The sequence below is a fragment of the Phyllobates terribilis genome, unplaced genomic scaffold, assembly GCF_046119375.1.
Source record: "Phyllobates terribilis strain yellow unplaced genomic scaffold, ASM4611937v1 Scaffold_142__1_contigs__length_4687701, whole genome shotgun sequence".
Lineage (NCBI taxonomy): Eukaryota > Metazoa > Chordata > Amphibia > Anura > Dendrobatidae > Phyllobates > Phyllobates terribilis.
In genome coordinates this window covers 2,659,217-2,686,332 of record NW_027362902.1, presented here as the reverse complement: position 1 = coordinate 2,686,332, position 27,116 = coordinate 2,659,217, and the positions used below count along the sequence as shown (strand labels likewise).

The 27,116-nt window shown below is 44.7% G+C and overlaps 20 non-coding genes across 20 annotated transcripts; all 20 read right to left on the bottom strand.

Moving 5' to 3' along the window:
• Positions 1-308: 308 nt before the first annotated feature.
• On the bottom strand, positions 309-499 carry LOC141205815 (U2 spliceosomal RNA). Its single transcript, XR_012276487.1, has one exon. It is a non-coding gene; the product is annotated as a U2 spliceosomal RNA (small nuclear RNA).
• A 1,115-nt stretch (positions 500-1,614) lies between these two features.
• LOC141205814 (U2 spliceosomal RNA) lies at positions 1,615-1,805 on the bottom strand. The gene has a single exon (XR_012276486.1). It is a non-coding gene; the product is annotated as a U2 spliceosomal RNA (small nuclear RNA).
• A 1,115-nt stretch (positions 1,806-2,920) lies between these two features.
• LOC141205813 (U2 spliceosomal RNA) lies at positions 2,921-3,111 on the bottom strand. Its single transcript, XR_012276485.1, has one exon. It is a non-coding gene; the product is annotated as a U2 spliceosomal RNA (small nuclear RNA).
• A 1,118-nt stretch (positions 3,112-4,229) lies between these two features.
• On the bottom strand, positions 4,230-4,420 carry LOC141205812 (U2 spliceosomal RNA). The gene has a single exon (XR_012276484.1). It is a non-coding gene; the product is annotated as a U2 spliceosomal RNA (small nuclear RNA).
• A 1,118-nt stretch (positions 4,421-5,538) lies between these two features.
• LOC141205811 (U2 spliceosomal RNA) lies at positions 5,539-5,729 on the bottom strand. The gene has a single exon (XR_012276483.1). It is a non-coding gene; the product is annotated as a U2 spliceosomal RNA (small nuclear RNA).
• Positions 5,730-6,847: 1,118 nt separating this feature from the next.
• On the bottom strand, positions 6,848-7,038 carry LOC141205809 (U2 spliceosomal RNA). Its single transcript, XR_012276481.1, has one exon. It is a non-coding gene; the product is annotated as a U2 spliceosomal RNA (small nuclear RNA).
• A 1,118-nt stretch (positions 7,039-8,156) lies between these two features.
• On the bottom strand, positions 8,157-8,347 carry LOC141205808 (U2 spliceosomal RNA). The gene has a single exon (XR_012276480.1). It is a non-coding gene; the product is annotated as a U2 spliceosomal RNA (small nuclear RNA).
• Positions 8,348-9,462: 1,115 nt separating this feature from the next.
• On the bottom strand, positions 9,463-9,653 carry LOC141205807 (U2 spliceosomal RNA). Its single transcript, XR_012276479.1, has one exon. It is a non-coding gene; the product is annotated as a U2 spliceosomal RNA (small nuclear RNA).
• A 1,115-nt stretch (positions 9,654-10,768) lies between these two features.
• Positions 10,769-10,959, bottom strand: LOC141205806 (U2 spliceosomal RNA). The gene has a single exon (XR_012276478.1). It is a non-coding gene; the product is annotated as a U2 spliceosomal RNA (small nuclear RNA).
• Positions 10,960-12,074: 1,115 nt separating this feature from the next.
• Positions 12,075-12,265, bottom strand: LOC141205805 (U2 spliceosomal RNA). Its single transcript, XR_012276477.1, has one exon. It is a non-coding gene; the product is annotated as a U2 spliceosomal RNA (small nuclear RNA).
• A 1,115-nt stretch (positions 12,266-13,380) lies between these two features.
• LOC141205804 (U2 spliceosomal RNA) lies at positions 13,381-13,571 on the bottom strand. The gene has a single exon (XR_012276476.1). It is a non-coding gene; the product is annotated as a U2 spliceosomal RNA (small nuclear RNA).
• Positions 13,572-14,686: 1,115 nt separating this feature from the next.
• LOC141205803 (U2 spliceosomal RNA) lies at positions 14,687-14,877 on the bottom strand. The gene has a single exon (XR_012276475.1). It is a non-coding gene; the product is annotated as a U2 spliceosomal RNA (small nuclear RNA).
• A 1,115-nt stretch (positions 14,878-15,992) lies between these two features.
• On the bottom strand, positions 15,993-16,179 carry LOC141206211 (U2 spliceosomal RNA). The gene has a single exon (XR_012276876.1). It is a non-coding gene; the product is annotated as a U2 spliceosomal RNA (small nuclear RNA).
• A 2,412-nt stretch (positions 16,180-18,591) lies between these two features.
• LOC141205802 (U2 spliceosomal RNA) lies at positions 18,592-18,782 on the bottom strand. The gene has a single exon (XR_012276474.1). It is a non-coding gene; the product is annotated as a U2 spliceosomal RNA (small nuclear RNA).
• A 1,115-nt stretch (positions 18,783-19,897) lies between these two features.
• Positions 19,898-20,088, bottom strand: LOC141205801 (U2 spliceosomal RNA). The gene has a single exon (XR_012276473.1). It is a non-coding gene; the product is annotated as a U2 spliceosomal RNA (small nuclear RNA).
• Positions 20,089-21,203: 1,115 nt separating this feature from the next.
• Positions 21,204-21,394, bottom strand: LOC141205800 (U2 spliceosomal RNA). Its single transcript, XR_012276472.1, has one exon. It is a non-coding gene; the product is annotated as a U2 spliceosomal RNA (small nuclear RNA).
• A 1,115-nt stretch (positions 21,395-22,509) lies between these two features.
• LOC141205798 (U2 spliceosomal RNA) lies at positions 22,510-22,700 on the bottom strand. Its single transcript, XR_012276470.1, has one exon. It is a non-coding gene; the product is annotated as a U2 spliceosomal RNA (small nuclear RNA).
• Positions 22,701-23,815: 1,115 nt separating this feature from the next.
• LOC141205797 (U2 spliceosomal RNA) lies at positions 23,816-24,006 on the bottom strand. The gene has a single exon (XR_012276469.1). It is a non-coding gene; the product is annotated as a U2 spliceosomal RNA (small nuclear RNA).
• A 1,115-nt stretch (positions 24,007-25,121) lies between these two features.
• LOC141205796 (U2 spliceosomal RNA) lies at positions 25,122-25,312 on the bottom strand. Its single transcript, XR_012276468.1, has one exon. It is a non-coding gene; the product is annotated as a U2 spliceosomal RNA (small nuclear RNA).
• A 1,115-nt stretch (positions 25,313-26,427) lies between these two features.
• On the bottom strand, positions 26,428-26,618 carry LOC141205795 (U2 spliceosomal RNA). The gene has a single exon (XR_012276467.1). It is a non-coding gene; the product is annotated as a U2 spliceosomal RNA (small nuclear RNA).
• Between the last annotated feature and the right edge of the window lie 498 nt (positions 26,619-27,116).

Genomic DNA, 27,116 nt, shown 5'->3' with positions numbered 1-27,116 from the left:
TGCAGCTTATCTCACCACCTGTAGTTATTTAGGTGAAAGCTCCAAAATGCTTGCCTAATATGTCTGTTTATCCAAAAGGAAGAGCTAGAAAGATAGCATTGCATCACATTACATGGCAATGCAATGCACAGTTGCTGAAGTTGAACCAAAATGAGCTTGTAATCTGGCTTCTGCAACTTTGAACATGAAAAATCCAATGAGGAGAAGAAAAGCAAAGCCAAAGAGTCCATCCCAAAATCCGACAAACAAGCAAAATGAACAAAAAACATTGAATTCAATTCTTTCTGATTTTAGAAACTGCATTAAAGAAGGGGTGCACCGGTCCTGGAGATACTGCAATACCAGGTCAATGCGTGGAGTGGACAGAGCAAGCTCTTTTTCCATCTCCCTGTTCTAAAAATCCATTTAATATATGGTCCCCAGATAGGGGACGTATCAGATATTAAACTGATAAGAACAGATACTACACTTGATCTTAGCCAAAAGGCCGAGAAGCGATAACCAGAATTGGTTTCAAACTACGGAGCCACCCAAGGATCCTGAAAAGTCCATTTGTGGAGATGAGCTCCTGGACTCCCGTTAAGAAGACATGTTGTCAACCTCTAGATCCCTTACATGCCTGCACTTTTCGGCTTGCTGCTGCTGCAATCCACGCGTTTTAGATCTGCATAACTCCACCTCTTTAAACACAGCACCTTCACCCCCTGCTGTTCCCACCCGCCTCAACACCGTTGGAAGGGAGGAGAACCAATTAAGGCGGGGGGTGGGGTGGAACGAGCAGCTGTCTACCCTTAGCAGGAGGGCTCCTGATTACATACCTCTCCTGCTGCTGCTGCTGCTGGCTGTCCAGCAGCAGACTGAAGGTGTCTGCTGCTGTGCACAGGTATATAAAGGCTCAGAGCCTATTATGACACGCGCAGCCAGCGTTCCATTGCCACATTCCATCTACTGCAGGCAGGATACCTGGCTGGCTGAATGTCGCTGAGAAGCTCACAGAGACCGCCATAAGCAACAGTTTAACAGAATGCCACAGACTAATCAACCAAACTTTTTGGGTTGGGTTCTCTTTTATAGTCTGCAGGCATTAAATGAAAGAAGTCAGTGTTCCAGCAGAAGGAGACAACGTTTCAGAAAAGGCATTGTAGCAAACCAAAAAAGAAATTTTAAGCGCAGCAGAGTAACCAGCGCACATACCTGTTAGCTCAGGTGAGTTTAAAAGGCTGCTGTTGATAACAAGGGCATTTGCTAAATAGATGGTGTGTGTGCAACAATATACTGAAAGGTCAATTATATTGTGCAGCTTATCTCACCACCTGTAGTTATTTAGGTGAAAGCTCCAAAATGCTTGCCTAATATGTCTGTTTATCCAAAAGGAAGTAAAAAGGGAGAGCTAGAAAGATAGCATTGCATCACATTACATGGCAATGCAATGCACAGTTGCTGAAGTTGAACCAAAATGAGCTTGTAATCTGGCTTCTGCAACTTTGAACATGAAAAATCCAATGAGGAGAAGAAAAGCAAAGCCAAAGAGTCCATCCCAAAATCCGACAAACAAGCAAAATGAACAAAAAACATTGAATTCAATTCTTTCTGATTTTAGAAACTGCATTAAAGAAGGGGTGCACCGGTCCTGGAGATACTGCAATACCAGGTCAATGCGTGGAGTGGACAGAGCAAGCTCTTTTTCCATCTCCCTGTTCTAAAAATCCATTTAATATATGGTCCCCAGATAGGGGACGTATCAGATATTAAACTGATAAGAACAGATACTACACTTGATCTTAGCCAAAAGGCCGAGAAGCGATAACCAGAATTGGTTTCAAACTACGGAGCCACCCAAGGATCCTGAAAAGTCCATTTGTGGAGATGAGCTCCTGGACTCCCGTTAAGAAGACATGTTGTCAACCTCTAGATCCCTTACATGCCTGCACTTTTCGGCTTGCTGCTGCTGCAATCCACGCGTTTTAGATCTGCATAACTCCACCTCTTTAAACACAGCACCTTCACCCCCTGCTGTTCCCACCCGCCTCAACACCGTTGGAAGGGAGGAGAACCAATTAAGGCGGGGGGTGGGGTGGAACGAGCAGCTGTCTACCCTTAGCAGGAGGGCTCCTGATTACATACCTCTCCTGCTGCTGCTGCTGCTGGCTGTCCAGCAGCAGACTGAAGGTGTCTGCTGCTGTGCACAGGTATATAAAGGCTCAGAGCCTATTATGACACGCGCAGCCAGCGTTCCATTGCCACATTCCATCTACTGCAGGCAGGATACCTGGCTGGCTGAATGTCGCTGAGAAGCTCACAGAGACCGCCATAAGCAACAGTTTAACAGAATGCCACAGACTAATCAACCAAACTTTTTGGGTTGGGTTCTCTTTTATAGTCTGCAGGCATTAAATGAAAGAAGTCAGTGTTCCAGCAGAAGGAGACAACGTTTCAGAAAAGGCATTGTAGCAAACCAAAAAAGAAATTTTAAGCGCAGCAGAGTAACCAGCGCACATACCTGTTAGCTCAGGTGAGTTTAAAAGGCTGCTGTTGATAACAAGGGCATTTGCTAAATAGATGGTGTGTGTGCAACAATATACTGAAAGGTCAATTATATTGTGCAGCTTATCTCACCACCTGTAGTTATTTAGGTGAAAGCTCCAAAATGCTTGCCTAATATGTCTGTTTATCCAAAAGGAAGTAAAAAGGGAGAGCTAGAAAGATAGCATTGCATCACATTACATGGCAATGCAATGCACAGTTGCTGAAGTTGAACCAAAATGAGCTTGTAATCTGGCTTCTGCAACTTTGAACATGAAAAATCCAATGAGGAGAAGAAAAGCAAAGCCAAAGAGTCCATCCCAAAATCCGACAAACAAGCAAAATGAACAAAAAACATTGAATTCAATTCTTTCTGATTTTAGAAACTGCATTAAAGAAGGGGTGCACCGGTCCTGGAGATACTGCAATACCAGGTCAATGCGTGGAGTGGACAGAGCAAGCTCTTTTTCCATCTCCCTGTTCTAAAAATCCATTTAATATATGGTCCCCAGATAGGGGACGTATCAGATATTAAACTGATAAGAACAGATACTACACTTGATCTTAGCCAAAAGGCCGAGAAGCGATAACCAGAATTGGTTTCAAACTACGGAGCCACCCAAGGATCCTGAAAAGTCCATTTGTGGAGATGAGCTCCTGGACTCCCGTTAAGAAGACATGTTGTCAACCTCTAGATCCCTTACATGCCTGCACTTTTCGGCTTGCTGCTGCTGCAATCCACGCGTTTTAGATCTGCATAACTCCACCTCTTTAAACACAGCACCTTCACCCCCTGCTGTTCCCACCCGCCTCAACACCGTTGGAAGGGAGGAGAACCAATTAAGGCGGCGGGTGGGGTGGAAAGAGCAGCTGTCTACCCTTAGCAGGAGGGCTCCTGATTACATACCTCTCCTGCTGCTGCTGCTGCTGCTGGCTGTCCAGCAGCAGACTGAAGGTGGCTGCTGCTGTGCACAGGTATATAAAGGCTCAGAGCCTATTATGACACGCGCAGCCAGCGTTCCATTGCCACATTCCATCTACTGCAGGCAGGATACCTGGCTGGCTGAATGTCGCTGAGAAGCTCACAGAGACCGCCATAAGCAACAGTTTAACAGAATGCCACAGACTAATCAACCAAACTTTTTGGGTTGGGTTCTCTTTTATAGTCTGCAGGCATTAAATGAAAGAAGTCAGTGTTCCAGCAGAAGGAGACAACGTTTCAGAAAAGGCATTGTAGCAAACCAAAAAAGAAATTTTAAGCGCAGCAGAGTAACCAGCGCACATACCTGTTAGCTCAGGTGAGTTTAAAAGGCTGCTGTTGATAACAAGGGCATTTGCTAAATAGATGGTGTGTGTGCAACAATATACTGAAAGGTCAATTATATTGTGCAGCTTATCTCACCACCTGTAGTTATTTAGGTGAAAGCTCCAAAATGCTTGCCTAATATGTCTGTTTATCCAAAAGGAAGTAAAAAGGGAGAGCTAGAAAGATAGCATTGCATCACATTACATGGCAATGCAATGCACAGTTGCTGAAGTTGAACCAAAATGAGCTTGTAATCTGGCTTCTGCAACTTTGAACATGAAAAATCCAATGAGGAGAAGAAAAGCAAAGCCAAAGAGTCCATCCCAAAATCCGACAAACAAGCAAAATGAACAAAAAACATTGAATTCAATTCTTTCTGATTTTAGAAACTGCATTAAAGAAGGGGTGCACCGGTCCTGGAGATACTGCAATACCAGGTCAATGCGTGGAGTGGACAGAGCAAGCTCTTTTTCCATCTCCCTGTTCTAAAAATCCATTTAATATATGGTCCCCAGATAGGGGACGTATCAGATATTAAACTGATAAGAACAGATACTACACTTGATCTTAGCCAAAAGGCCGAGAAGCGATAACCAGAATTGGTTTCAAACTACGGAGCCACCCAAGGATCCTGAAAAGTCCATTTGTGGAGATGAGCTCCTGGACTCCCGTTAAGAAGACATGTTGTCAACCTCTAGATCCCTTACATGCCTGCACTTTTCGGCTTGCTGCTGCTGCAATCCACGCGTTTTAGATCTGCATAACTCCACCTCTTTAAACACAGCACCTTCACCCCCTGCTGTTCCCACCCGCCTCAACACCGTTGGAAGGGAGGAGAACCAATTAAGGCGGCGGGTGGGGTGGAACGAGCAGCTGTCTACCCTTAGCAGGAGGGCTCCTGATTACATACCTCTCCTGCTGCTGCTGCTGCTGCTGGCTGTCCAGCAGCAGACTGAAGGTGGCTGCTGCTGTGCACAGGTATATAAAGGCTCAGAGCCTATTATGACACGCGCAGCCAGCGTTCCATTGCCACATTCCATCTACTGCAGGCAGGATACCTGGCTGGCTGAATGTCGCTGAGAAGCTCACAGAGACCGCCATAAGCAACAGTTTAACAGAATGCCACAGACTAATCAACCAAACTTTTTGGGTTGGGTTCTCTTTTATAGTCTGCAGGCATTAAATGAAAGAAGTCAGTGTTCCAGCAGAAGGAGACAACGTTTCAGAAAAGGCATTGTAGCAAACCAAAAAAGAAATTTTAAGCGCAGCAGAGTAACCAGCGCACATACCTGTTAGCTCAGGTGAGTTTAAAAGGCTGCTGTTGATAACAAGGGCATTTGCTAAATAGATGGTGTGTGTGCAACAATATACTGAAAGGTCAATTATATTGTGCAGCTTATCTCACCACCTGTAGTTATTTAGGTGAAAGCTCCAAAATGCTTGCCTAATATGTCTGTTTATCCAAAAGGAAGTAAAAAGGGAGAGCTAGAAAGATAGCATTGCATCACATTACATGGCAATGCAATGCACAGTTGCTGAAGTTGAACCAAAATGAGCTTGTAATCTGGCTTCTGCAACTTTGAACATGAAAAATCCAATGAGGAGAAGAAAAGCAAAGCCAAAGAGTCCATCCCAAAATCCGACAAACAAGCAAAATGAACAAAAAACATTGAATTCAATTCTTTCTGATTTTAGAAACTGCATTAAAGAAGGGGTGCACCGGTCCTGGAGATACTGCAATACCAGGTCAATGCGTGGAGTGGACAGAGCAAGCTCTTTTTCCATCTCCCTGTTCTAAAAATCCATTTAATATATGGTCCCCAGATAGGGGACGTATCAGATATTAAACTGATAAGAACAGATACTACACTTGATCTTAGCCAAAAGGCCGAGAAGCGATAACCAGAATTGGTTTCAAACTACGGAGCCACCCAAGGATCCTGAAAAGTCCATTTGTGGAGATGAGCTCCTGGACTCCCGTTAAGAAGACATGTTGTCAACCTCTAGATCCCTTACATGCCTGCACTTTTCGGCTTGCTGCTGCTGCAATCCACGCGTTTTAGATCTGCATAACTCCACCTCTTTAAACACAGCACCTTCACCCCCTGCTGTTCCCACCCGCCTCAACACCGTTGGAAGGGAGGAGAACCAATTAAGGCGGCGGGTGGGGTGGAACGAGCAGCTGTCTACCCTTAGCAGGAGGGCTCCTGATTACATACCTCTCCTGCTGCTGCTGCTGCTGCTGGCTGTCCAGCAGCAGACTGAAGGTGGCTGCTGCTGTGCACAGGTATATAAAGGCTCAGAGCCTATTATGACACGCGCAGCCAGCGTTCCATTGCCACATTCCATCTACTGCAGGCAGGATACCTGGCTGGCTGAATGTCGCTGAGAAGCTCACAGAGACCTCCATAAGCAACAGTTTAACAGAATGCCACAGACTAATCAACCAAACTTTTTGGGTTGGGTTCTCTTTTATAGTCTGCAGGCATTAAATGAAAGAAGTCAGTGTTCCAGCAGAAGGAGACAACGTTTCAGAAAAGGCATTGTAGCAAACCAAAAAAGAAATTTTAAGCGCAGCAGAGTAACCAGCGCACATACCTGTTTGCTCAGGTGAGTTTAAAAGGCTGCTGTTGATAACAAGGGCATTTGCTAAATAGATGGTGTGTGTGCAACAATATACTGAAAGGTCAATTATATTGTGCAGCTTATCTCACCACCTGTAGTTATTTAGGTGAAAGCTCCAAAATGCTTGCCTAATATGTCTGTTTATCCAAAAGGAAGTAAAAAGGGAGAGCTAGAAAGATAGCATTGCATCACATTACATGGCAATGCAATGCACAGTTGCTGAAGTTGAACCAAAATGAGCTTGTAATCTGGCTTCTGCAACTTTGAACATGAAAAATCCAATGAGGAGAAGAAAAGCAAAGCCAAAGAGTCCATCCCAAAATCCGACAAACAAGCAAAATGAACAAAAAACATTGAATTCAATTCTTTCTGATTTTAGAAACTGCATTAAAGAAGGGGTGCACCGGTCCTGGAGATACTGCAATACCAGGTCAATGCGTGGAGTGGACAGAGCAAGCTCTTTTTCCATCTCCCTGTTCTAAAAATCCATTTAATATATGGTCCCCAGATAGGGGACGTATCAGATATTAAACTGATAAGAACAGATACTACACTTGATCTTAGCCAAAAGGCCGAGAAGCGATAACCAGAATTGGTTTCAAACTACGGAGCCACCCAAGGATCCTGAAAAGTCCATTTGTGGAGATGAGCTCCTGGACTCCCGTTAAGAAGACATGTTGTCAACCTCTAGATCCCTTACATGCCTGCACTTTTCGGCTTGCTGCTGCTGCAATCCACGCGTTTTAGATCTGCATAACTCCACCTCTTTAAACACAGCACCTTCACCCCCTGCTGTTCCCACCCGCCTCAACACCGTTGGAAGGGAGGAGAACCAATTAAGGCGGGGGGTGGGGTGGAATGAGCAGCTGTCTACCCTTAGCAGGAGGGCTCCTGATTACATACCTCTCCTGCTGCTGCTGCTGCTGCTGGCTGTCCAGCAGCAGACTGAAGGTGGCTGCTGCTGTGCACAGGTATATAAAGGCTCAGAGCCTATTATGACACGCGCAGCCAGCGTTCCATTGCCACATTCCATCTACTGCAGGCAGGATACCTGGCTGGCTGAATGTCGCTGAGAAGCTCACAGAGACCGCCATAAGCAACAGTTTAACAGAATGCCACAGACTAATCAACCAAACTTTTTGGGTTGGGTTCTCTTTTATAGTCTGCAGGCATTAAATGAAAGAAGTCAGTGTTCCAGCAGAAGGAGACAACGTTTCAGAAAAGGCATTGTAGCAAACCAAAAAAGAAATTTTAAGCGCAGCAGAGTAACCAGCGCACATACCTGTTAGCTCAGGTGAGTTTAAAAGGCTGCTGTTGATAACAAGGGCATTTGCTAAATAGATGGTGTGTGTGCAACAATATACTGAAAGGTCAATTATATTGTGCAGCTTATCTCACCACCTGTAGTTATTTAGGTGAAAGCTCCAAAATGCTTGCCTAATATGTCTGTTTATCCAAAAGGAAGTAAAAAGGGAGAGCTAGAAAGATAGCATTGCATCACATTACATGGCAATGCAATGCACAGTTGCTGAAGTTGAACCAAAATGAGCTTGTAATCTGGCTTCTGCAACTTTGAACATGAAAAATCCAATGAGGAGAAGAAAAGCAAAGCCAAAGAGTCCATCCCAAAATCCGACAAACAAGCAAAATGAACAAAAAACATTGAATTCAATTCTTTCTGATTTTAGAAACTGCATTAAAGAAGGGGTGCACCGGTCCTGGAGATACTGCAATACCAGGTCAATGCGTGGAGTGGACAGAGCAAGCTCTTTTTCCATCTCCCTGTTCTAAAAATCCATTTAATATATGGTCCCCAGATAGGGGACGTATCAGATATTAAACTGATAAGAACAGATACTACACTTGATCTTAGCCAAAAGGCCGAGAAGCGATAACCAGAATTGGTTTCAAACTACGGAGCCACCCAAGGATCCTGAAAAGTCCATTTGTGGAGATGAGCTCCTGGACTCCCGTTAAGAAGACATGTTGTCAACCTCTAGATCCCTTACATGCCTGCACTTTTCGGCTTGCTGCTGCTGCAATCCACGCGTTTTAGATCTGCATAACTCCACCTCTTTAAACACAGCACCTTCACCCCCTGCTGTTCCCACCCGCCTCAACACCGTTGGAAGGGAGGAGAACCAATTAAGGCGGGGGGTGGGGTGGAACGAGCAGCTGTCTACCCTTAGCAGGAGGGCTCCTGATTACATACCTCTCCTGCTGCTGCTGCTGCTGGCTGTCCAGCAGCAGACTGAAGGTGCCTGCTGCTGTGCACAGGTATATAAAGGCTCAGAGCCTATTATGACACGCGCAGCCAGCGTTCCATTGCCACATTCCATCTACTGCAGGCAGGATACCTGGCTGGCTGAATGTCGCTGAGAAGCTCACAGAGACCGCCATAAGCAACAGTTTAACAGAATGCCACAGACTAATCAACCAAACTTTTTGGGTTGGGTTCTCTTTTATAGTCTGCAGGCATTAAATGAAAGAAGTCAGTGTTCCAGCAGAAGGAGACAACGTTTCAGAAAAGGCATTGTAGCAAACCAAAAAAGAAATTTTAAGCGCAGCAGAGTAACCAGCGCACATACCTGTTAGCTCAGGTGAGTTTAAAAGGCTGCTGTTGATAACAAGGGCATTTGCTAAATAGATGGTGTGTGTGCAACAATATACTGAAAGGTCAATTATATTGTGCAGCTTATCTCACCACCTGTAGTTATTTAGGTGAAAGCTCCAAAATGCTTGCCTAATATGTCTGTTTATCCAAAAGGAAGTAAAAAGGGAGAGCTAGAAAGATAGCATTGCATCACATTACATGGCAATGCAATGCACAGTTGCTGAAGTTGAACCAAAATGAGCTTGTAATCTGGCTTCTGCAACTTTGAACATGAAAAATCCAATGAGGAGAAGAAAAGCAAAGCCAAAGAGTCCATCCCAAAATCCGACAAACAAGCAAAATGAACAAAAAACATTGAATTCAATTCTTTCTGATTTTAGAAACTGCATTAAAGAAGGGGTGCACCGGTCCTGGAGATACTGCAATACCAGGTCAATGCGTGGAGTGGACAGAGCAAGCTCTTTTTCCATCTCCCTGTTCTAAAAATCCATTTAATATATGGTCCCCAGATAGGGGACGTATCAGATATTAAACTGATAAGAACAGATACTACACTTGATCTTAGCCAAAAGGCCGAGAAGCGATAACCAGAATTGGTTTCAAACTACGGAGCCACCCAAGGATCCTGAAAGGTCCATTTGTGGAGATGAGCTCCTGGACTCCCGTTAAGAAGACATGTTGTCAACCTCTAGATCCCTTACATGCCTGCACTTTTCGGCTTGCTGCTGCTGCAATCCACGCGTTTTAGATCTGCATAACTCCACCTCTTTAAACACAGCACCTTCACCCCCTGCTGTTCCCACCCGCCTCAACACCATTGGAAGGGAGGAGAACCAATTAAGGCGGGGGGTGGGGTGGAACGAGCAGCTGTCTACCCTTAGCAGGAGGGCTCCTGATTACATACCTCTCCTGCTGCTGCTGCTGCTGGCTGTCCAGCAGCAGACTGAAGGTGGCTGCTGCTGTGCACAGGTATATAAAGGCTCAGAGCCTATTATGACATGCGCAGCCAGCGTTCCATTGCCACATTCCATCTACTGCAGGCAGGATACCTGGCTGGCTGAATGTCGCTGAGAAGCTCACAGAGACCGCCATAAGCAACAGTTTAACAGAATGCCACAGACTAATCAACCAAACTTTTTGGGTTGGGTTCTCTTTTATAGTCTGCAGGCATTAAATGAAAGAAGTCAGTGTTCCAGCAGAAGGAGACAACGTTTCAGAAAAGGCATTGTAGCAAACCAAAAAAGAAATTTTAAGCGCAGCAGAGTAACCAGCGCACATACCTGTTAGCTCAGGTGAGTTTAAAAGGCTGCTGTTGATAACAAGGGCATTTGCTAAATAGATGGTGTGTGTGCAACAATATACTGAAAGGTCAATTATATTGTGCAGCTTATCTCACCACCTGTAGTTATTTAGGTGAAAGCTCCAAAATGCTTGCCTAATATGTCTGTTTATCCAAAAGGAAGTAAAAAGGGAGAGCTAGAAAGATAGCATTGCATCACATTACATGGCAATGCAATGCACAGTTGCTGAAGTTGAACCAAAATGAGCTTGTAATCTGGCTTCTGCAACTTTGAACATGAAAAATCCAATGAGGAGAAGAAAAGCAAAGCCAAAGAGTCCATCCCAAAATCCGACAAACAAGCAAAATGAACAAAAAACATTGAATTCAATTCTTTCTGATTTTAGAAACTGCATTAAAGAAGGGGTGCACCGGTCCTGGAGATACTGCAATACCAGGTCAATGCGTGGAGTGGACAGAGCAAGCTCTTTTTCCATCTCCCTGTTCTAAAAATCCATTTAATATATGGTCCCCAGATAGGGGACGTATCAGATATTAAACTGATAAGAACAGATACTACACTTGATCTTAGCCAAAAGGCCGAGAAGCGATAACCAGAATTGGTTTCAAACTACGGAGCCACCCAAGGATCCTGAAAAGTCCATTTGTGGAGATGAGCTCCTGGACTCCCGTTAAGAAGACATGTTGTCAACCTCTAGATCCCTTACATGCCTGCACTTTTCGGCTTGCTGCTGCTGCAATCCACGCGTTTTAGATCTGCATAACTCCACCTCTTTAAACACAGCACCTTCACCCCCTGCTGTTCCCACCCGCCTCAACACCGTTGGAAGGGAGGAGAACCAATTAAGGCGGGGGGTGGGGTGGAACGAGCAGCTGTCTACCCTTAGCAGGAGGGCTCCTGATTACATACCTCTCCTGCTGCTGCTGCTGCTGGCTGTCCAGCAGCAGACTGAAGGTGGCTGCTGCTGTGCACAGGTATATAAAGGCTCAGAGCCTATTATGACACGCGCAGCCAGCGTTCCATTGCCACATTCCATCTACTGCAGGCAGGATACCTGGCTGGCTGAATGTCGCTGAGAAGCTCACAGAGACCGCCATAAGCAACAGTTTAACAGAATGCCACAGACTAATCAACCAAACTTTTTGGGTTGGGTTCTCTTTTATAGTCTGCAGGCATTAAATGAAAGAAGTCAGTGTTCCAGCAGAAGGAGACAACGTTTCAGAAAAGGCATTGTAGCAAACCAAAAAAGAAATTTTAAGCGCAGCAGAGTAACCAGCGCACATACCTGTTAGCTCAGGTGAGTTTAAAAGGCTGCTGTTGATAACAAGGGCATTTGCTAAATAGATGGTGTGTGTGCAACAATATACTGAAAGGTCAATTATATTGTGCAGCTTATCTCACCACCTGTAGTTATTTAGGTGAAAGCTCCAAAATGCTTGCCTAATATGTCTGTTTATCCAAAAGGAAGTAAAAAGGGAGAGCTAGAAAGATAGCATTGCATCACATTACATGGCAATGCAATGCACAGTTGCTGAAGTTGAACCAAAATGAGCTTGTAATCTGGCTTCTGCAACTTTGAACATGAAAAATCCAATGAGGAGAAGAAAAGCAAAGCCAAAGAGTCCATCCCAAAATCCGACAAACAAGCAAAATGAACAAAAAACATTGAATTCAATTCTTTCTGATTTTAGAAACTGCATTAAAGAAGGGGTGCACCGGTCCTGGAGATACTGCAATACCAGGTCAATGCGTGGAGTGGACAGAGCAAGCTCTTTTTCCATCTCCCTGTTCTAAAAATCCATTTAATATATGGTCCCCAGATAGGGGACGTATCAGATATTAAACTGATAAGAACAGATACTACACTTGATCTTAGCCAAAAGGCCGAGAAGCGATAACCAGAATTGGTTTCAAACTACGGAGCCACCCAAGGATCCTGAAAAGTCCATTTGTGGAGATGAGCTCCTGGACTCCCGTTAAGAAGACATGTTGTCAACTTCTAGATCCCTTACATGCCTGCACTTTTCGGCTTGCTGCTGCTGCAATCCACGCGTTTTAGATCTGCATAACTCCACCTCTTTAAACACAGCACCTTCACCCCCTGCTGTTCCCACCCGCCTCAACACCGTTGGAAGGGAGGAGAACCAATTAAGGCGGGGGGTGGGGTGGAACGAGCAGCTGTCTACCCTTAGCAGGAGGGCTCCTGATTACATACCTCTCCTGCTGCTGCTGCTGCTGGCTGTCCAGCAGCAGACTGAAGGTGGCTGCTGCTGTGCACAGGTATATAAAGGCTCAGAGCCTATTATGACACGCGCAGCCAGCGTTCCATTGCCACATTCCATCTACTGCAGGCAGGATACCTGGCTGGCTGAATGTCGCTGAGAAGCTCACAGAGACCGCCATAAGCAACAGTTTAACAGAATGCCACAGACTAATCAACCAAACTTTTTGGGTTGGGTTCTCTTTTATAGTCTGCAGGCATTAAATGAAAGAAGTCAGTGTTCCAGCAGAAGGAGACAACGTTTCAGAAAAGGCATTGTAGCAAACCAAAAAAGAAATTTTAAGCGCAGCAGAGTAACCAGCGCACATACCTGTTAGCTCAGGTGAGTTTAAAAGGCTGCTGTTGATAACAAGGGCATTTGCTAAATAGATGGTGTGTGTGCAACAATATACTGAAAGGTCAATTATATTGTGCAGCTTATCTCACCACCTGTAGTTATTTAGGTGAAAGCTCCAAAATGCTTGCCTAATATGTCTGTTTATCCAAAAGGAAGTAAAAAGGGAGAGCTAGAAAGATAGCATTGCATCACATTACATGGCAATGCAATGCACAGTTGCTGAAGTTGAACCAAAATGAGCTTGTAATCTGGCTTCTGCAACTTTGAACATGAAAAATCCAATGAGGAGAAGAAAAGCAAAGCCAAAGAGTCCATCCCAAAATCCGACAAACAAGCAAAATGAACAAAAAACATTGAATTCAATTCTTTCTGATTTTAGAAACTGCATTAAAGAAGGGGTGCACCGGTCCTGGAGATACTGCAATACCAGGTCAATGCGTGGAGTGGACAGAGCAAGCTCTTTTTCCATCTCCCTGTTCTAAAAATCCATTTAATATATGGTCCCCAGATAGGGGACGTATCAGATATTAAACTGATAAGAACAGATACTACACTTGATCTTAGCCAAAAGGCCGAGAAGCGATAACCAGAATTGGTTTCAAACTACGGAGCCACCCAAGGATCCTGAAAAGTCCATTTGTGGAGATGAGCTCCTGGACTCCCGTTAAGAAGACATGTTGTCAACCTCTAGATCCCTTACATGCCTGCACTTTTCGGCTTGCTGCTGCTGCAATCCACGCGTTTTAGATCTGCATAACTCCACCTCTTTAAACACAGCACCTTCACCCCCTGCTGTTCCCACCCGCCTCAACACCGTTGGAAGGGAGGAGAACCAATTAAGGCGGGGGGTGGGGTGGAACGAGCAGCTGTCTACCCTTAGCAGGAGGGCTCCTGATTACATACCTCTCCTGCTGCTGCTGCTGCTGGCTGTCCAGCAGCAGACTGAAGGTGGCTGCTGCTGTGCACAGGTATATAAAGGCTCAGAGCCTATTATGACACGCGCAGCCAGCGTTCCATTGCCACATTCCATCTACTGCAGGCAGGATACCTGGCTGGCTGAATGTCGCTGAGAAGCTCACAGAGACCGCCATAAGCAACAGTTTAACAGAATGCCACAGACTAATCAACCAAACTTTTTGGGTTGGGTTCTCTTTTATAGTCTGCAGGCATTAAATGAAAGAAGTCAGTGTTCCAGCAGAAGGAGACAACGTTTCAGAAAAGGCATTGTAGCAAACCAAAAAAGAAATTTTAAGCGCAGCAGAGTAACCAGCGCACATACCTGTTAGCTCAGGTGAGTTTAAAAGGCTGCTGTTGATAACAAGGGCATTTGCTAAATAGATGGTGTGTGTGCAACAATATACTGAAAGGTCAATTATATTGTGCAGCTTATCTCACCACCTGTAGTTATTTAGGTGAAAGCTCCAAAATGCTTGCCTAATATGTCTGTTTATCCAAAAGGAAGTAAAAAGGGAGAGCTAGAAAGATAGCATTGCATCACATTACATGGCAATGCAATGCACAGTTGCTGAAGTTGAACCAAAATGAGCTTGTAATCTGGCTTCTGCAACTTTGAACATGAAAAATCCAATGAGGAGAAGAAAAGCAAAGCCAAAGAGTCCATCCCAAAATCCGACAAACAAGCAAAATGAACAAAAAACATTGAATTCAATTCTTTCTGATTTTAGAAACTGCATTAAAGAAGGGGTGCACCGGTCCTGGAGATACTGCAATACCAGGTCAATGCGTGGAGTGGACAGAGCAAGCTCTTTTTCCATCTCCCTGTTCTAAAAATCCATTTAATATATGGTCCCCAGATAGGGGACGTATCAGATATTAAACTGATAAGAACAGATACTACACTTGATCTTAGCCAAAAGGCCGAGAAGCGATAACCAGAATTGGTTTCAAACTACGGAGCCACCCAAGGATCCTGAAAAGTCCATTTGTGGAGATGAGCTCCTGGACTCCCGTTAAGAAGACATGTTGTCAACTTCTAGATCCCTTACATGCCTGCACTTTTCGGCTTGCTGCTGCTGCAATCCACGCGTTTTAGATCTGCATAACTCCACCTCTTTAAACACAGCACCTTCACCCCCTGCTGTTCCCACCCGCCTCAACACCGTTGGAAGGGAGGAGAACCAATTAAGGCGGGGGGTGGGGTGGAACGAGCAGCTGTCTACCCTTAGCAGGAGGGCTCCTGATTACATACCTCTCCTGCTGCTGCTGCTGCTGGCTGTCCAGCAGCAGACTGAAGGTGGCTGCTGCTGTGCACAGGTATATAAAGGCTCAGAGCCTATTATGACACGCGCAGCCAGCGTTCCATTGCCACATTCCATCTACTGCAGGCAGGATACCTGGCTGGCTGAATGTCGCTGAGAAGCTCACAGAGACCGCCATAAGCAACAGTTTAACAGAATGCCACAGACTAATCAACCAAACTTTTTGGGTTGGGTTCTCTTTTATAGTCTGCAGGCATTAAATGAAAGAAGTCAGTGTTCCAGCAGAAGGAGACAACGTTTCAGAAAAGGCATTGTAGCAAACCAAAAAAGAAATTTTAAGCGCAGCAGAGTAACCAGCGCACATACCTGTTAGCTCAGGTGAGTTTAAAAGGCTGCTGTTGATAACAAGGGCATTTGCTAAATAGATGGTGTGTGTGCAACAATATACTGAAAGGTCAATTATATTGTGCAGCTTATCTCACCACCTGTAGTTATTTAGGTGAAAGCTCCAAAATGCTTGCCTAATATGTCTGTTTATCCAAAAGGAAGTAAAAAGGGAGAGCTAGAAAGATAGCATTGCATCACATTACATGGCAATGCAATGCACAGTTGCTGAAGTTGAACCAAAATGAGCTTGTAATCTGGCTTCTGCAACTTTGAACATGAAAAATCCAATGAGGAGAAGAAAAGCAAAGCCAAAGAGTCCATCCCAAAATCCGACAAACAAGCAAAATGAACAAAAAACATTGAATTCAATTCTTTCTGATTTTAGAAACTGCATTAAAGAAGGGGTGCACCGGTCCTGGAGATACTGCAATACCAGGTCAATGCGTGGAGTGGACAGAGCAAGCTCTTTTTCCATCTCCCTGTTCTAAAAATCCATTTAATATATGGTCCCCAGATAGGGGACGTATCAGATATTAAACTGATAAGAACAGATTTTTTTAATTGAATGCGTCAGAAGACGCGACATAAATTAAATTCCATTTGCATGGATAACCAAAAAAATGTCGCCTACGCCTTCATCATCCGAATTCAACTTTTTGTTTTTTTTAAGAAAATTTAATGATAATTAATAAATAAAACATAACATAACATATCCTTACATCAACAACAAAAAACTTCCAACAAAAACATCAACTCAACATTTTTCTTCTTCCACGTTTCTTCTTCCTCCATGACATGTCCAACAATTTCCAGTCAAAACCTTGCAGCAAAATCTTTTCATCTTCTTCAGCTTCAGCACTGGTATCAACACAATCCTGCATTACTTTCTCTTTTCCCTTATCATCCACCTTCCTTTTTTCCTTAACGTCTTTACTTCTAGGTACTCTCTCCAGTCTGCAAAACATAGAGTCCCCAACTCCTGAGAACTCCTGCTTCTCTCCCACAAACTCCTTCTTATTTTCAACTACTTGTATATCTTTGTCTTCTTTCTCTTTACAATCTTCAAACGATTCTTCAAATATCTTTTTCCCTTTCTCCTCTTTTTTCCCACCTTCCTCATAACAAAATCCAGGTTTCCCATTATCAATTCTTCTTTTACCATTTTCCACATAACTGAATCCACATTTACCATTTATAACAATCCTTCCTAAACTTAGTTCATTTTGTCCATTTTCCCAAACTAGGAAACTTCTCTTCCCATTCCAGACTCCCACTTTATTTAAGTAGTCCTTCTGGAATTTTACCAAAATACTCCATGGCTTCAAAAACTCCATCACTTCCTCCATCTCTACAAAGGGGTCATCCATACAGATAACCACCTTTTTCGGCCTTCCAGCAAAAAGAGCATTAACTCCAATTTCTTTTCCTTCCCAATTCTTGAGAAGACAAATACACTTTTCTTCAGACTTCAGTGTTACGTCAAATACCTTTTAAAACTTGATTTCTTGCATACAAAAAATGTCCTCTTCAATGATCGTTCCATACTTGAACAGAATATCCAAGATCTGATTCTCCTCCAACGAAAAATCCTCCAACTCCGTCTTCACATAGAACCGTAAACAGTTCCTCTTCCTCGTCAACTCCATCTTCTTCCTCCAAAAGAACTGCCCCCCACAGCTATGTGTGGTGACACGATGATCGCCTCTCGTTGCCCAGGGACTAATCCGACTCCCCAATAGCAGCAGGAGGGTGAAGCCCTGCCGTTAGACAAAGCGATCCCCCCAGGCCAAGGAGCCGGGTACCCTGGGCACCTCCTAGCCAAGGCCAAGGCAGCAACTGGTAGATCACTGCACCTGATCTTAGCCAAAAGGCCGAGAAGCGATAACCAGAATTGGTTTCAAACTACGGAGCCACCCAAGGATCCTGAAAAGTCCATTTGTGGAGATGAGCTCCTGGACTCCCGTTAAGAAGACATGTTGTCAACCTCTAGATCCCTTACATGCCTGCACTTTTCGGCTTGCTGCTGCTGCAATCCACGCGTTTTAGATCTGCATAACTCCACCTCTTTAAACACAGCACCTTCACCCCCTGCTGTTCCCACCCGCCTCAACACCGTTGGAAGGGAGGAGAACCAATTAAGGCGGGGGGTGGGGTGGAACGAGCAGCTGTCTACCCTTAGCAGGAGGGCTCCTGATTACATACCTCTCCTGCTGCTGCTGCTGCTGGCTGTCCAGCAGCAGACTGAAGGTGGCTGCTGCTGTGCACAGGTATATAAAGGCTCAGAGCCTATTATGACACGCGCAGCCAGCGTTCCATTGCCACATTCCATCTACTGCAGGCAGGATACCTGGCTGGCTGAATGTCGCTGAGAAGCTCACAGAGACCGCCATAAGCAACAGTTTAACAGAATGCCACAGACTAATCAACCAAACTTTTTGGGTTGGGTTCTCTTTTATAGTCTGCAGGCATTAAATGAAAGAAGTCAGTGTTCCAGCAGAAGGAGACAACGTTTCAGAAAAGGCATTGTAGCAAACCAAAAAAGAAATTTTAAGCGCAGCAGAGTAACCAGCGCACATACCTGTTAGCTCAGGTGAGTTTAAAAGGCTGCTGTTGATAACAAGGGCATTTGCTAAATAGATGGTGTGTGTGCAACAATATACTGAAAGGTCAATTATATTGTGCAGCTTATCTCACCACCTGTAGTTATTTAGGTGAAAGCTCCAAAATGCTTGCCTAATATGTCTGTTTATCCAAAAGGAAGTAAAAAGGGAGAGCTAGAAAGATAGCATTGCATCACATTACATGGCAATGCAATGCACAGTTGCTGAAGTTGAACCAAAATGAGCTTGTAATCTGGCTTCTGCAACTTTGAACATGAAAAATCCAATGAGGAGAAGAAAAGCAAAGCCAAAGAGTCCATCCCAAAATCCGACAAACAAGCAAAATGAACAAAAAACATTGAATTCAATTCTTTCTGATTTTAGAAACTGCATTAAAGAAGGGGTGCACCGGTCCTGGAGATACTGCAATACCAGGTCAATGCGTGGAGTGGACAGAGCAAGCTCTTTTTCCATCTCCCTGTTCTAAAAATCCATTTAATATATGGTCCCCAGATAGGGGACGTATCAGATATTAAACTGATAAGAACAGATACTACACTTGATCTTAGCCAAAAGGCCGAGAAGCGATAACCAGAATTGGTTTCAAACTACGGAGCCACCCAAGGATCCTGAAAAGTCCATTTGTGGAGATGAGCTCCTGGACTCCCGTTAAGAAGACATGTTGTCAACCTCTAGATCCCTTACATGCCTGCACTTTTCGGCTTGCTGCTGCTGCAATCCACGCGTTTTAGATCTGCATAACTCCACCTCTTTAAACACAGCACCTTCACCCCCTGCTGTTCCCACCCGCCTCAACACCGTTGGAAGGGAGGAGAACCAATTAAGGCGGGGGGTGGGGTGGAACGAGCAGCTGTCTACCCTTAGCAGGAGGGCTCCTGATTACATACCTCTCCTGCTGCTGCTGCTGCTGGCTGTCCAGCAGCAGACTGAAGGTGGCTGCTGCTGTGCACAGGTATATAAAGGCTCAGAGCCTATTATGACACGCGCAGCCAGCGTTCCATTGCCACATTCCATCTACTGCAGGCAGGATACCTGGCTGGCTGAATGTCGCTGAGAAGCTCACAGAGACCGCCATAAGCAACAGTTTAACAGAATGCCACAGACTAATCAACCAAACTTTTTGGGTTGGGTTCTCTTTTATAGTCTGCAGGCATTAAATGAAAGAAGTCAGTGTTCCAGCAGAAGGAGACAACGTTTCAGAAAAGGCATTGTAGCAAACCAAAAAAGAAATTTTAAGCGCAGCAGAGTAACCAGCGCACATACCTGTTAGCTCAGGTGAGTTTAAAAGGCTGCTGTTGATAACAAGGGCATTTGCTAAATAGATGGTGTGTGTGCAACAATATACTGAAAGGTCAATTATATTGTGCAGCTTATCTCACCACCTGTAGTTATTTAGGTGAAAGCTCCAAAATGCTTGCCTAATATGTCTGTTTATCCAAAAGGAAGTAAAAAGGGAGAGCTAGAAAGATAGCATTGCATCACATTACATGGCAATGCAATGCACAGTTGCTGAAGTTGAACCAAAATGAGCTTGTAATCTGGCTTCTGCAACTTTGAACATGAAAAATCCAATGAGGAGAAGAAAAGCAAAGCCAAAGAGTCCATCCCAAAATCCGACAAACAAGCAAAATGAACAAAAAACATTGAATTCAATTCTTTCTGATTTTAGAAACTGCATTAAAGAAGGGGTGCACCGGTCCTGGAGATACTGCAATACCAGGTCAATGCGTGGAGTGGACAGAGCAAGCTCTTTTTCCATCTCCCTGTTCTAAAAATCCATTTAATATATGGTCCCCAGATAGGGGACGTATCAGATATTAAACTGATAAGAACAGATACTACACTTGATCTTAGCCAAAAGGCCGAGAAGCGATAACCAGAATTGGTTTCAAACTACGGAGCCACCCAAGGATCCTGAAAAGTCCATTTGTGGAGATGAGCTCCTGGACTCCCGTTAAGAAGACATGTTGTCAACCTCTAGATCCCTTACATGCCTGCACTTTTCGGCTTGCTGCTGCTGCAATCCACGCGTTTTAGATCTGCATAACTCCACCTCTTTAAACACAGCACCTTCACCCCCTGCTGTTCCCACCCGCCTCAACACCGTTGGAAGGGAGGAGAACCAATTAAGGCGGGGGGTGGGGTGGAACGAGCAGCTGTCTACCCTTAGCAGGAGGGCTCCTGATTACATACCTCTCCTGCTGCTGCTGCTGCTGGCTGTCCAGCAGCAGACTGAAGGTGGCTGCTGCTGTGCACAGGTATATAAAGGCTCAGAGCTTATTATGACACGCGCAGCCAGCGTTCCATTGCCACATTCCATCTACTGCAGGCAGGATGCCTGGCTGGCTGAATGTCGCTGAGAAGCTCACAGAGACCGCCATAAGCAACAGTTTAACAGAATGCCACAGACTAATCAACCAAACTTTTTGGGTTGGGTTCTCTTTTATAGTCTGCAGGCATTAAATGAAAGAAGTCAGTGTTCCAGCAGAAGGAGACAACGTTTCAGAAAAGGCATTGTAGCAAACCAAAAAAGAAATTTTAAGCGCAGCAGAGTAACCAGCGCACATACCTGTTAGCTCAGGTGAGTTTAAAAGGCTGCTGTTGATAACAAGGGCATTTGCTAAATAGATGGTGTGTGTGCAACAATATACTGAAAGGTCAATTATATTGTGCAGCTTATCTCACCACCTGTAGTTATTTAGGTGAAAGCTCCAAAATGCTTACCTAATATGTCTGTTTATCCAAAAGGAAGTAAAAAGGGAGAGCTAGAAAGATAGCATTGCATCACATTACATGGCAATGCAATGCACAGTTGCTGAAGTTGAACCAAAATGAGCTTGTAATCTGGCTTCTGCAACTTTGAACATGAAAAATCCAATGAGGAGAAGAAAAGCAAAGCCAAAGAGTCCATCCCAAAATCCGACAAACAAGCAAAATGAACAAAAAACATTGAATTCAATTCTTTCTGATTTTAGAAACTGCATTAAAGAAGGGGTGCACCGGTCCTGGAGATACTGCAATACCAGGTCAATGCGTGGAGTGGACAGAGCAAGCTCTTTTTCCATCTCCCTGTTCTAAAAATCCATTTAATATATGGTCCCCAGATAGGGGACGTATCAGATATTAAACTGATAAGAACAGATACTACACTTGATCTTAGCCAAAAGGCCGAGAAGCGATAACCAGAATTGGTTTCAAACTACGGAGCCACCCAAGGATCCTGAAAAGTCCATTTGTGGAGATGAGCTCCTGGACTCCCGTTAAGAAGACATGTTGTCAACCTCTAGATCCCTTACATGCCTGCACTTTTCGGCTTGCTGCTGCTGCAATCCACGCGTTTTAGATCTGCATAACTCCACCTCTTTAAACACAGCACCTTCACCCCCTGCTGTTCCCACCCGCCTCAACACCGTTGGAAGGGAGGAGAACCAATTAAGGCGGGGGGTGGGGTGGAACGAGCAGCTGTCTACCCTTAGCAGGAGGGCTCCTGATTACATACCTCTCCTGCTGCTGCTGCTGCTGGCTGTCCAGCAGCAGACTGAAGGTGGCTGCTGCTGTGCACAGGTATATAAAGGCTCAGAGCCTATTATGACACGCGCAGCCAGCGTTCCATTGCCACATTCCATCTACTGCAGGCAGGATACCTGGCTGGCTGAATGTCGCTGAGAAGCTCACAGAGACCGCCATAAGCAACAGTTTAACAGAATGCCACAGACTAATCAACCAAACTTTTTGGGTTGGGTTCTCTTTTATAGTCTGCAGGCATTAAATGAAAGAAGTCAGTGTTCCAGCAGAAGGAGACAACGTTTCAGAAAAGGCATTGTAGCAAACCAAAAAAGAAATTTTAAGCGCAGCAGAGTAACCAGCGCACATACCTGTTAGCTCAGGTGAGTTTAAAAGGCTGCTGTTGATAACAAGGGCATTTGCTAAATAGATGGTGTGTGTGCAACAATATACTGAAAGGTCAATTATATTGTGCAGCTTATCTCACCACCTGTAGTTATTTAGGTGAAAGCTCCAAAATGCTTGCCTAATATGTCTGTTTATCCAAAAGGAAGTAAAAAGGGAGAGCTAGAAAGATAGCATTGCATCACATTACATGGCAATGCAATGCACAGTTGCTGAAGTTGAACCAAAATGAGCTTGTAATCTGGCTTCTGCAACTTTGAACATGAAAAATCCAATGAGGAGAAGAAAAGCAAAGCCAAAGAGTCCATCCCAAAATCCGACAAACAAGCAAAATGAACAAAAAACATTCAATTCAATTCTTTCTGATTTTAGAAACTGCATTAAAGAAGGGGTGCACCGGTCCTGGAGATACTGCAATACCAGGTCAATGCGTGGAGTGGACAGAGCAAGCTCTTTTTCCATCTCCCTGTTCTAAAAATCCATTTAATATATGGTCCCCAGATAGGGGACGTATCAGATATTAAACTGATAAGAACAGATACTACACTTGATCTTAGCCAAAAGGCCGAGAAGCGATAACCAGAATTGGTTTCAAACTACGGAGCCACCCAAGGATCCTGAAAAGTCCATTTGTGGAGATGAGCTCCTGGACTCCCGTTAAGAAGACATGTTGTCAACCTCTAGATCCCTTACATGCCTGCACTTTTCGGCTTGCTGCTGCTGCAATCCACGCGTTTTAGATCTGCATAACTCCACCTCTTTAAACACAGCACCTTCACCCCCTGCTGTTCCCACCCGCCTCAACACCGTTGGAAGGGAGGAGAACCAATTAAGGCGGGGGGTGGGGTGGAACGAGCAGCTGTCTACCCTTAGCAGGAGGGCTCCTGATTACATACCTCTCCTGCTGCTGCTGCTGCTGGCTGTCCAGCAGCAGACTGAAGGTGGCTGCTGCTGTGCACAGGTATATAAAGGCTCAGAGCCTATTATGACACGCGCAGCCAGCGTTCCATTGCCACATTCCATCTACTGCAGGCAGGATACCTGGCTGGCTGAATGTCGCTGAGAAGCTCACAGAGACCGCCATAAGCAACAGTTTAACAGAATGCCACAGACTAATCAACCAAACTTTTTGGGTTGGGTTCTCTTTTATAGTCTGCAGGCATTAAATGAAAGAAGTCAGTGTTCCAGCAGAAGGAGACAACGTTTCAGAAAAGGCATTGTAGCAAACCAAAAAAGAAATTTTAAGCGCAGCAGAGTAACCAGCGCACATACCTGTTAGCTCAGGTGAGTTTAAAAGGCTGCTGTTGATAACAAGGGCATTTGCTAAATAGATGGTGTGTGTGCAACAATATACTGAAAGGTCAATTATATTGTGCAGCTTATCTCACCACCTGTAGTTATTTAGGTGAAAGCTCCAAAATGCTTGCCTAATATGTCTGTTTATCCAAAAGGAAGTAAAAAGGGAGAGCTAGAAAGATAGCATTGCATCACATTACATGGCAATGCAATGCACAGTTGCTGAAGTTGAACCAAAATGAGCTTGTAATCTGGCTTCTGCAACTTTGAACATGAAAAATCCAATGAGGAGAAGAAAAGCAAAGCCAAAGAGTCCATCCCAAAATCCGACAAACAAGCAAAATGAACAAAAAACATTCAATTCAATTCTTTCTGATTTTAGAAACTGCATTAAAGAAGGGGTGCACCGGTCCTGGAGATACTGCAATACCAGGTCAATGCGTGGAGTGGACAGAGCAAGCTCTTTTTCCATCTCCCTGTTCTAAAAATCCATTTAATATATGGTCCCCAGATAGGGGACGTATCAGATATTAAACTGATAAGAACAGATACTACACTTGATCTTAGCCAAAAGGCCGAGAAGCGATAACCAGAATTGGTTTCAAACTACGGAGCCACCCAAGGATCCTGAAAAGTCCATTTGTGGAGATGAGCTCCTGGACTCCCGTTAAGAAGACATGTTGTCAACCTCTAGATCCCTTACATGCCTGCACTTTTCGGCTTGCTGCTGCTGCAATCCACGCGTTTTAGATCTGCATAACTCCACCTCTTTAAACACAGCACCTTCACCCCCTGCTGTTCCCACCCGCCTCAACACCGTTGGAAGGGAGGAGAACCAATTAAGGCGGGGGGTGGGGTGGAACGAGCAGCTGTCTACCCTTAGCAGGAGGGCTCCTGATTACATACCTCTCCTGCTGCTGCTGCTGCTGGCTGTCCAGCAGCAGACTGAAGGTGGCTGCTGCTGTGCACAGGTATATAAAGGCTCAGAGCCTATTATGACACGCGCAGCCAGCGTTCCATTGCCACATTCCATCTACTGCAGGCAGGATACCTGGCTGGCTGAATGTCGCTGAGAAGCTCACAGAGACCGCCATAAGCAACAGTTTAACAGAATGCCACAGACTAATCAACCAAACTTTTTGGGTTGGGTTCTCTTTTATAGTCTGCAGGCATTAAATGAAAGAAGTCAGTGTTCCAGCAGAAGGAGACAACGTTTCAGAAAAGGCATTGTAGCAAACCAAAAAAGAAATTTTAAGCGCAGCAGAGTAACCAGCGCACATACCTGTTAGCTCAGGTGAGTTTAAAAGGCTGCTGTTGATAACAAGGGCATTTGCTAAATAGATGGTGTGTGTGCAACAATATACTGAAAGGTCAATTATATTGTGCAGCTTATCTCACCACCTGTAGTTATTTAGGTGAAAGCTCCAAAATGCTTGCCTAATATGTCTGTTTATCCAAAAGGAAGTAAAAAGGGAGAGCTAGAAAGATAGCATTGCATCACATTACATGGCAATGCAATGCACAGTTGCTGAAGTTGAACCAAAATGAGCTTGTAATCTGGCTTCTGCAACTTTGAACATGAAAAATCCAATGAGGAGAAGAAAAGCAAAGCCAAAGAGTCCATCCCAAAATCCGACAAACAAGCAAAATGAACAAAAAACATTGAATTCAATTCTTTCTGATTTTAGAAACTGCATTAAAGAAGGGGTGCACCGGTCCTGGAGATACTGCAATACCAGGTCAATGCGTGGAGTGGACAGAGCAAGCTCTTTTTCCATCTCCCTGTTCTAAAAATCCATTTAATATATGGTCCCCAGATAGGGGACGTATCAGATATTAAACTGATAAGAACAGATACTACACTTGATCTTAGCCAAAAGGCCGAGAAGCGATAACCAGAATTGGTTTCAAACTACGGAGCCACCCAAGGATCCTGAAAAGTCCATTTGTGGAGATAAGCTCCTGGACTCCCGTTAAGAAGACATGTTGTCAACCTCTAGATCCCTTACATGCCTGCACTTTTCGGCTTGCTGCTGCTGCAATCCACGCGTTTTAGATCTGCATAACTCCACCTCTTTAAACACAGCACCTTCACCCCCTGCTGTTCCCACCCGCCTCAACACCGTTGGAAGGGAGGAGAACCAATTAAGGCGGGGGGTGGGGTGGAACGAGCAGCTGTCTACCCTTAGCAGGAGTGCTCCTGATTACATACCTCTCCTGCTGCTGCTGCTGCTGGCTGTCCAGCAGCAGACTGAAGGTGGCTGCTGCTGTGCACAGGTATATAAAGGCTCAGAGCCTATTATGACACGCGCAGCCAGCGTTCCATTGCCACATTCCATCTACTGCAGGCAGGATACCTGGCTGGCTGAATGTCGCTGAGAAGCTCACAGAGACCGCCATAAGCAACAGTTTAACAGAATGCCACAGACTAATCAACCAAACTTTTTGGGTTGGGTTCTCTTTTATAGTCTGCAGGCATTAAATGAAAGAAGTCAGTGTTCCAGCAGAAGGAGACAACGTTTCAGAAAAGGCATTGTAGCAAACCAAAAAAGAAATTTTAAGCGCAGCAGAGTAACCAGCGCACATACCTGTTAGCTCAGGTGAGTTTAAAAGGCTGCTGTTGATAACAAGGGCATTTGCTAAATAGATGGTGTGTGTGCAACAATATACTGAAAGGTCAATTATATTGTGCAGCTTATCTCACCACCTGTAGTTATTTAGGTGAAAGCTCCAAAATGCTTGCCTAATATGTCTGTTTATCCAAAAGGAAGTAAAAAGGGAGAGCTAGAAAGATAGCATTGCATCACATTACATGGCAATGCAATGCACAGTTGCTGAAGTTGAACCAAAATGAGCTTGTAATCTGGCTTCTGCAACTTTGAACATGAAAAATCCAATGAGGAGAAGAAAAGCAAAGCCAAAGAGTCCATCCCAAAATCCGACAAACAAGCAAAATGAACAAAAAACATTGAATTCAATTCTTTCTGATTTTAGAAACTGCATTAAAGAAGGGGTGCACCGGTCCTGGAGATACTGCAATACCAGGTCAATGCGTGGAGTGGACAGAGCAAGCTCTTTTTCCATCTCCCTGTTCTAAAAATCCATTTAATATATGGTCCCCAGATAGGGGACGTATCAGATATTAAACTGATAAGAACAGATACTACACTTGATCTTAGCCAAAAGGCCGAGAAGCGATAACCAGAATTGGTTTCAAACTACGGAGCCACCCAAGGATCCTGAAAAGTCCATTTGTGGAGATGAGCTCCTGGACTCCCGTTAAGAAGACATGTTGTCAACCTCTAGATCCCTTACATGCCTGCACTTTTCGGCTTGCTGCTGCTGCAATCCACGCGTTTTAGATCTGCATAACTCCACCTCTTTAAACACAGCACCTTCACCCCCTGCTGTTCCCACCCGCCTCAACACCGTTGGAAGGGAGGAGAACCAATTAAGGCGGGGGGTGGGGTGGAACGAGCAGCTGTCTACCCTTAGCAGGAGGGCTCCTGATTACATACCTCTCCTGCTGCTGCTGCTGCTGGCTGTCCAGCAGCAGACTGAAGGTGGCTGCTGCTGTGCACAGGTATATAAAGGCTCAGAGCCTATTATGACACGCGCAGCCAGCATTCCATTGCCACATTCCATCTACTGCAGGCAGGATACCTGGCTGGCTGAATGTCGCTGAGAAGCTCACAGA